Below are 9,284 nucleotides of genomic sequence, written 5' to 3'. Positions count from 1 at the left end.
CAAGCTGTTTAACTGAAAGATTTCCAACCGTAAGGGAAGACAAAAGTCAGGAAGATTACTTACTGTATACCCGTTGAGTAAAAAAATAAAACTTCAACCAAAAATACACAGGAGTGCAGAACGTTGCCAATGTCTCGCAGTATTTACAAAAGTGAAAAATATTTTGTGTAGCTGTTATTCTGATCTGCTCTAAAAAAATCTTCAGTCTTATTCCGTGGCCTATGCTAAAACCATCCAACAAGTATCATACAAATCAGGCCAGTAGTTCTCCTGTAATTCTGCAGACAAACAAAGTGTACTGATGATAGTTGAACTTAAATACATTTTACAGCCCTTCGATACATTTAGCATTTCTTCAGTGTGGACAGCTGTTGAGGGGGATCATGTCTTCCTAGCACTGCACTGTGAGATTGTTTTATATTCCTCTTAATACAAATCAAGAAGCATGCCTAGAAAGACTTGTGCATGGACAATACATTTAAAACCTTGTTTGTCCTGAAATCAATCTAATGGCTATACACACCTCCTATAATCTAATGATATGCACTTGGGTTTACTGTGTGTTTAAAGGGAATAGACACGCATAGAGAAAGAGAGGGTGACATCCACGGCATTGATTTCACACTGTGATTACACTGCGCTGACAGCATGCCGTTAATCATCGCGGTTGGCATGGAGCTTCTGATAAAATGCAGCATTATCACCTGTCACCTGGAAAACCAAATTCATTGACGACTCGTCCCTCACGACTGGGACTCCTTTTAATCCGATTTCTCAAAGCTCTTCCTGTACAGGGGTCTAAGATTACAGGCCCAGTGGGGGTCTACAGAGTAATATGGACACACAGAATGATCGCTGACTGCAACCAAACATGCTGTTGAGCTTCTTTTGGGAACAGTGCTTTAGTAAATATGTTTGTATTGATTGTGCTTAGATAAATAATTTCATTCCACAGTCCTATAGTTATCCAATATTTGATCTTGGTTTGTTAGACATGTGTTTAATTTGCTGGATTAGCATAAATGCATGTTACTGTAGACATGAAAACAAAACAGACAGAAGAACTGTTGAAGAGCTTTAATTAGGCGTGTGAAGATGCTCCATAATTGCTGAAGCTTTACTGCAAGAGTAAAGAAAGTGTGTTTGTGCTCGTTTGTGTGAATAAGTGTACACATCTGTTCAGCCTGCACACTTTCAGACAGATTTTGGGACATTGTAGAGGTTTGATGGATAGCAAACCCGACTATTAATTAAGGTGCACGCAAACAGATCCCTTAACTTAATGTTTATTCATTTTAATGAGGAGGTATTTGCAGTTTTTTTTTTTTTTTTACGTAAAAACAAAACACACTTTCAACATTAAAGTAATAGTTTAGTATATGAGGGATTTGGTTCTGAGGTAGATCTGGTTGTCATCGACATAGCAGTGGAGGTCCAGGTTGAAGTGGCGGAGTATCTGTGCAAGGGGGAGGATGTAGATAATGAAAAGGAGGGGGCCGAGTACTGAACCTTGGGGATCTAGTAGAGCAAAGCACACAAAATGTGTCTGGACCTCCCAGTGCTGCTTGTCACACAGTATAAAAACCAGCTGAAGGCTCTTGGTTCAGTTTGCTCATAATTACCTTTTTGGAGCATCCACGGTTGTTGAGTGATGAGCTTGTAGCCAAGGCCCTAAAACCCATTACATGTTCTGATGTGTCAATCTAATGCGCTAATTGAATGCTATCCCTTAGCCACTTTTCATCAGTGAAGAGCCCACGCTGGTGAACTGATTTGGATATAATTTGCTCAGCGAGAGCTTCAATCACAAGAGACAAACATTTTCCCTCTCATTAAAGAGCGCATTAAAGATTATCTTCTCTAGTTGCCACAGTGACTTCATCTAATATGATTTGCTTGGAGTGTGCGGAGAACAATTTTCCTATGTGATCCAGCGAGACTTGGATTTTCTCTCCTCTCGCCTCCTCTCTCTTCTGCAGTAAGTGAGTCTAAAGAGACCTCTTTGATCTTGTCTCATTGCTTTCAATACTCCAGACTGAATTTAGATCACAAGGCCGACTATTTTAAGAACAAAGTTGCTGTCAGGCTGAACAAGGGAAAGGGGGGCTTGCTTTTATTTCTTCCACTATCCTGTCAGAACACAATTTGTTAGATGTTAGCGGGAGCTGTGCTTATTAGTGTGTCATTTGAATACATCACAGAAGCATATTGAAAATTAGCCTGGCCACGCAATTTGTCTGCTATAGTTAAGACGTAAAATAGGCTTATGTAGTACTGTTTTAGATTAATTACAGAGAATGTAGATGTAAAATGCTTGTAGAGAAAAGTTTAAAGTGTAAGCTTAAAACGTTTTCAGGAATCCTAAACTTTGCAGACAGATGACATTTTTTTCTGGAATTGCGTTTGTCCCAGCCTTCCTTTTTTTCTCATGGAAACGGAAGATTAAATCCCAGACCAGCATGGGAGGATCTTTGATATCCTCATATATGGGTTATTTCAGCTTATGTCTGATACTACTTCTTGAACAGTCAATCGCAAAATGGAGTCCATGCTGAGTGTCTTTTTTTTGTGTGTCTTAATTATACTAATTAGGGTCTTAAACAGTGGAAACGTGTTTACCCTTCAAATCTGCATCTAAAGCAGTTTCTCATTATAAATGTTTAAAATTAAGGTTTATCCATTTATTTAAATGTCCATATTTCTGAAGTAGTAGGTCACTTGTGATTTTGTTTGTCTCTGTAATGGCTGGGATGTGTCACTGTGCAGTTAGTATCAGTAGTGTAACCAGCTCTACATGCATAACAAACACTGTCGACATTTTAAAAGGCATTCCCCTCTCTGTTCTCCGCATGTTTGAAAGACTTGCTCCTATTTTTCAAGGCTGCCCTTTTCAAAAAAGCCAGCAAACATGCCACGTTAAAGGTCAGCAGGATCTGAATACCATAACATTCAACGTCTTCACAGCCTCTTTTCTGCTTGCCTCTCCTATCCAAAAAAGACATTCATCCACTTTTCTCCACAACAGGTGACACATAAAGTAGAACATACTGTCCTCAAAGCAATTTTAAAGTAAACTGAAATGGTTGTCTCTCCTCCCTAACTCTCGCCTTGACAGGTTGTTGGCACAGCTCTTGCTTTTATTTTGCTGACTGACATGAAATCTACTGGCAGAGGGTTCCTCACTGTAAACAGGGAGGGGGAAGTGTCAAAGGTGGGAGTGATGAGGATTTAAGCTTGACAAGGGATCTAAGCTGAAAGCCACATAAAGCCCCACTCATAAAAGGGCACGGCTCGCTGTAGCAGGTGTCGAACAAGGAAGATGCATTTAATGGCTCTCAGCTGATGGATAGATCTACCAGGAGAGAATAAGAGCTTCAACATCACTCTAAACCTTTGGCTCTTCTCACACGGGGGCAGTGTTGCACCACCTGTCACACTTCCTTCTTCCATTCAATCTTCTTCCTACTCCTCAAATGTTTTTACTGAAGACATGGATAACTGCTGGATACAAATTACCCATATTTTATAAGTCAGATAAAATATGTTTTGCTCTGAATTAGTCATATTTGATAAACAGGGACTGGTGAGAACAGTTCCCCCTGATGCCAAATTCAGATGTTTATTGAAAACAGCAGCTCAGAAATGTGGTCCCATTATTTTCTATCTTTAAATTAACTCCATCGCTGAACAAATATGTGGAAAAAATTACAAAAGTCTATTTTACCTACCCCTAAGTTCTTTATTAAATCAATACAAGGACATTCTCAAAATAATAAGGAGTCCTTCAGGTAACAAACAATGCAGTATCGATTACTTCTTAAATTAAACGGGTCTCATACCTAGATCGTCAGAAAACTGCGTTTTGTCACGTCCCTCTGCGTCTGTTACCTGCCGCAAGGGTTGCTCAGAGCAAAACGTTTGGAGGTCAGGTGACTTGGTAAAATGTGCAACAAAGACAGTGTAAGGAGGAGGACGAGCTGTAGGGTAGTCGAGGAAGCTCATGATTTTCAGCCAGGAAACATCTGATTGGATACGTACGAAATGTTAGGAAGTCAAGGTTGCCTTTTGGATTTATACAGCACAAAATGTACTTACTTTAAGCCAAAACATGAGGTTTTCCCTAACCTAACAAAGTAGTATTTGTTGGGTTTTATTTGCCTTTAATCAATTGAACAGCCATTGGAAAAAAGGGGGAGAATTGGGGGATGAAAGGCAGCCAAGGGCGGTGAGTTGAGTTCAAACAGGGACTCAGCATTGGTACACGGTCCCCTAACTAAGTACATATTAATGGTTCCTTAACTGTATTGTGGAGTTAACACCTACTACAGTATACCCCAAGGTGTAAAAAAGGGAAAACTGTTGTTTTACCGTATGACTAAGGGCTTGTATGTGATGAGTTCAGACTAAGAACGGCTGGCTGCAATATAGTCAAGCTGCGTTATTATCCATATGTTGTTAATATGGAAAGCCCATTACATTTATGTATTAAAGAAAAGCTTTTCTTGCTTGATACTTCAGCGAACAAACAGCAAACCTTATGCTATAAACAATCAATCAATGTTTATTTATATAGCCCAATATCACAAATGTTACATTTGTCTCAGTGGTCTTCACAGTGTGTACAGAATATCAGTATGACAATACGACACCCTCTGTCCTTAGACCCTCACATCGTACAAGGAGAAACTTCCAAAGAAAACCCACAGTTTAAAGGGAAAAATGGGAGAAACCTCAGGGAGAGCAACAGAGGAGGGATCCCTCTCCCAGGACGGACAGACGTGCAATAGATGCCGTGTGTAAATTGAAAAGATAATACATTTGCAACATAGGTAGTCCAAATGTTTGGAAATGCATGTGTGTATAATAGGAAGATGAAACAACAAACATTTCTTCACTTCCTTTATCTTCTTTCCTCCCACTATCTCCCCTGCTTTCTTTCCTCTCCTTTAGCCTCTATTGTGAGGTTAATTACGGCTGTGATCGAGGCCAGATTGTCTAAAATCACCCCACACAATATCCCCTCACACAGGTCTGTTCCACAGGTGTGAGAAAGCGATGCAATCTGTTTGAGTGTAACAGCAGGCTGCTTTTCTCCATGATTCACAAAGCCCACTGATTTGTGATCTGATGCTGTGCTGTTCTCCAGGCAGTCTGAGGCATCTCTCCTCTCTATTTCTTTCTCTGCCTACTCCCCCCCAGCATGGCAGAAGTCATGCAAGGACAACTGTAGCGCGAGAAAACTACAAGACGTCGCGGTCGGGCGTTGTTAGTTTCATTAAACATGACCCCAGTGCGCTGTGAAGGAGGTGGTTCATACTGACAGCACGTACATTTATTTTTGCCGGTGCTGGAGGGAAGGAGATGCAAACAAATGTATTCGGAAGAAGCTTTAACAGCTGTGCATCTGGGTCCTAATGAGAAATCGGGATGTTTGCTAAATAAGCTCAGCAGGAAATATTGCTCTCTAAATATTTCTCATATGTGGCCTGTGATTAATTTGCTCTGTCACTGTCATGGGCATAATTTGCATTTAACTCCTGAAATGTTGCTATAAAGGAACTGTTGAGTTGTAGCATGTCCTTAGTATTACTCTTCTGAGACTGCATGGGGTTGTTGAATATGAATTGAAGTGCTGTAGTTTACTTATGTCTGTCTAGACTGGAATGCAATGTGACACATAACCTCTCTCGAAGACATTCCTGGGAACAAAGTCCTTACAGAGCAGGATATTGTAACAAACTATTTCCAGTGTGCTCAGATAAAACTGATTCAACCCTATTTTATATATATATATAAATATATGTTCTCATCTGATCAAAAGTCTGCCCCTCCCTTTTGTTCATTACTTCTCTCAATCCCTCCATCTGTAACAGCCTGGCTGGGCTGCTGGATCACCAGGATGGATCGTGGGATTTAACGAGAGACGACTTAAAGGAAAGCCATGATCAGGGAAGCAGGGCTAAAATGAGGGCTTGGTTTAAAGGCTGTATATCCCCACTAACAGAAAAGAAGTGAGAAGCAGATAATCATCGTTTCTTGCTCTTTTTCTCCTTACTCTCATGTCTGTCTTGCTGCCCCTCATTCTTCTGTTCGGGAACTGTTGGGTTCAGAATTCCAGAAAAGACAGACAACTTCTAAGTTTAACTATTTATTGTAACTCATCACGTCCTTGGGAATCACAGGCAGCAAAGCTGTAATCTGTAACCACCAAATCCGCCAAGAGCCTCGAACCTCGTGCGACAATACATTTTATTACACAGGGCGTTGCCCGTACATTTATGATTGGTCAAGACTAGCTGAAGAGATACCACGGTTTAGACTTGGTTCTCTTTGGTTGGTGCGCAGACTCAGATAGAGTCTTTTGGCAACACGATCCTCCAATCAGCATTCGGCCGGCCTGTGGAAGTCCCTCCCTACTCTGTCTCCATCATACTAATTTGTTTTCTCTAACGTTTCTTCAGATATAGCGGGAAACCATAATGTTGCTTCCTAGCTTTGCGGGGGAGCGCGGCTCCTATACAAAGTGAAGGCCGGTGCGATGTGCTTTTCTGACTACCTCTTTGTGTCCTCTCAGACTCTGCACTCGACCTTGCTACTTTCAATATTGCAAGCTAAACACTTGCTCATGTAACTTTTCCCTTCGTTCCTCACAGCCACATAAAATGAGCACAATAAGCTTATAATGTAATAATAAGAATCAGTCTTTCTAATGTTATATAAAAATAGACTCCACAGAACCCTAACATTCCTGTGTAGGAAAGTCACTGCTGGATCCTATTTCCTCCAAAACACATGGAGATTGTTACCTACTCAAAAGGCCATGTAATCCAACCAGTTTCCTTTGGGACTTTTTCCACCCTGACTGTAAAACATGGTTTGTTTCAATAGAGGTCTAATCTAACTGCTGCAGTGACCTCTGTGAACTGGAATGATGTGTGTTTAGATCCATCATAACCTATCATTTTTGGAGACTTCAGTCAGTGAGGGCTCAGAATGGAAGCCTGATACTTTTTCTCATGGTATGTACTGCACCATAATGATGGATGGCTGAACGCCCGGGTTATAGCTCTGGATCACTTTCCATTAGTGTTGAGGGAGCGTTGCAGAAAGTAGATGACCTGTTGAAATGTCTTTGAGAGGACATTTAACTCTTAGTCTGTCCATGATCTGAATGCATTTGACTGGATAAGAGGATGAGTAAAACATGTTTTATGGCGTGTATATATAAAGGGCTTACAGTAGATGTGATTTTCAGGCTGTCTCTCTTGTTAGGCTCTCATAAATAGTGCAGAGACTAAAAACAAGAGCCTGACAAAAGAAGTTTGAATGAATGGATTCACCTTCATACAGCTGGCCAATCACAGGTGTTTGTCAAAAGACTAAATATCTGGAGAGTCTTTTGTTTTGACACACTTCATCAGACATTTAACTGTCTTGATCTAAAGTATCATAATGTTGGTGACAGTGATGAAGTTATGACTTTGTTATACACTCTTAAAATACAAAAAACGTTTCCATCAGAAGTTAGTGCCCTAATCTCTATTTTCAATCCTTCTCATATTGTATTTTTGCATAATATTCTCTTATTAAGATGCTGGTTAAACAATATATTGTATCTTCTGTCCCCAATGATTGACAAGAACTTGGACGGCAGCAAATATAAACTATTTCCGATGCTTTAATCATTTGTACACAAAAAGCAGGTTGCATCAATGATTCAATGCAGATATCCATATTAATGTGATCTCAGCGTATCACCAGTGAAAAACCTACACACTGTTCGCCTCCATCTGACATGTGCGATTATTATTAGCCTGTTCAGTGTTTGATCACCTGCTCAGGACAATTACTGCTCACTTAATCCTCTCTAATTAAAGTATTAGAGGGTGGAAGGACAACTAACAGACCTATCCCTCCTTCAGGACAAGAGAAGTCCATCTGTTCCATAAAACACGCCCCATATAAAAACGGAAAAAGTGATTATTGCCGCTGCAGCTCAAAGCCTATTATTATTATCTTCCACCTGCCCCCTGTATTATAAAACAGCTGTCGTTTTGAAATGTTATACTCGGGGTGGGGTAATTGGTAATTAGACAAATACAATTGTAATTTTACACTCGGTCGTTCTTTGATCCACACACACAGTTCATGTATACATTATCCATAGGTTTGAATGGTTCACAGCAGGTGTGTCTGCATGTCACATAACATTGGATGATGTTATATGGATTCTACATAAAAGCGACTGATTGCACAGCATATTTCTCCAATATCCTGATCATGCATACCACTTTTACAGAAATAAAACATCAGAAGGCAGGCATCACAAGATGTTTACACTGCATAAAATATTCATCCTCATTTAGTCTCGTTCTGGCTCTCTTTAAATCATAAAAAAAGATGAATGAATCACAATCTGCCGAAGGAGCGTAACTTCTGCCCTGATTTTAAGTTGCTTCAATGATTTTGCAGATTTTAAGATTAAGATTAAGGCTGTTTTCATTAATACCAATCATCCCAAGAACATTCTTGAAATTAATTGGTTTGTTTTGGAATGAAGTGTAATTAGAAAAAAAAATACAGTAGCCTACTATTAGTTATTAGAAATCAGCTGTTTATTAGGCTGCATTTATGCAGTTCAAGCAGGGGTGGATCTAGACACATATTCATGGGGTGGCAGGAGATTTTGAGGGGTGGCATCCCCTGGCAGAAGTATATGCTGATTTAATCGCAGTCATATCAATCAATGTTAACTTGGAAAGCCAGAATATTGATATTTTAACTAAATAACATTTAGGTGACATTGCTGTGGCACAACAGTGAATCCTTAAATATAAATATATAAGGTGGCAGACATCATTTAATGAATTTTTAATGAACAATAACTGAATGAGTTTGTTTCACTCTTAGACCAGCAGGGGTACCAAATCTATGCAGACTGCTGCAATAATTACATTAATTAACTGTCTCATCGAATCGATGTTTGTCTGAATTAATATGATAAGATTAACAATCATATAATTCCTATCAGCTGTCAATCACTGTTATGATTCACATATTCAGTGTTATTATTAAATAAACTATATTTTTTGGAGGAGTTAATGATGAATGTTCCTCAAGATGCTTGCTCACCCTGCTTCAAATTTGCAAGGCAAGTAATTACAATCATATCAAAATTCAAAAGAATCAAAAGAACAGTTCAGCGCCCCACGACTTTACTGCAAACAGTTACAACCTTGACTTTACATCAGAAAGAACAAACATTAAAGAAGTGACTAACTGCA

This window comes from Pseudochaenichthys georgianus, chromosome 14, assembly GCF_902827115.2.
Source record: "Pseudochaenichthys georgianus chromosome 14, fPseGeo1.2, whole genome shotgun sequence".
In the NCBI taxonomy this organism is placed as follows: domain Eukaryota; kingdom Metazoa; phylum Chordata; class Actinopteri; order Perciformes; family Channichthyidae; genus Pseudochaenichthys; species Pseudochaenichthys georgianus.
Note: the sequence above shows the minus strand (reverse complement) of the source record.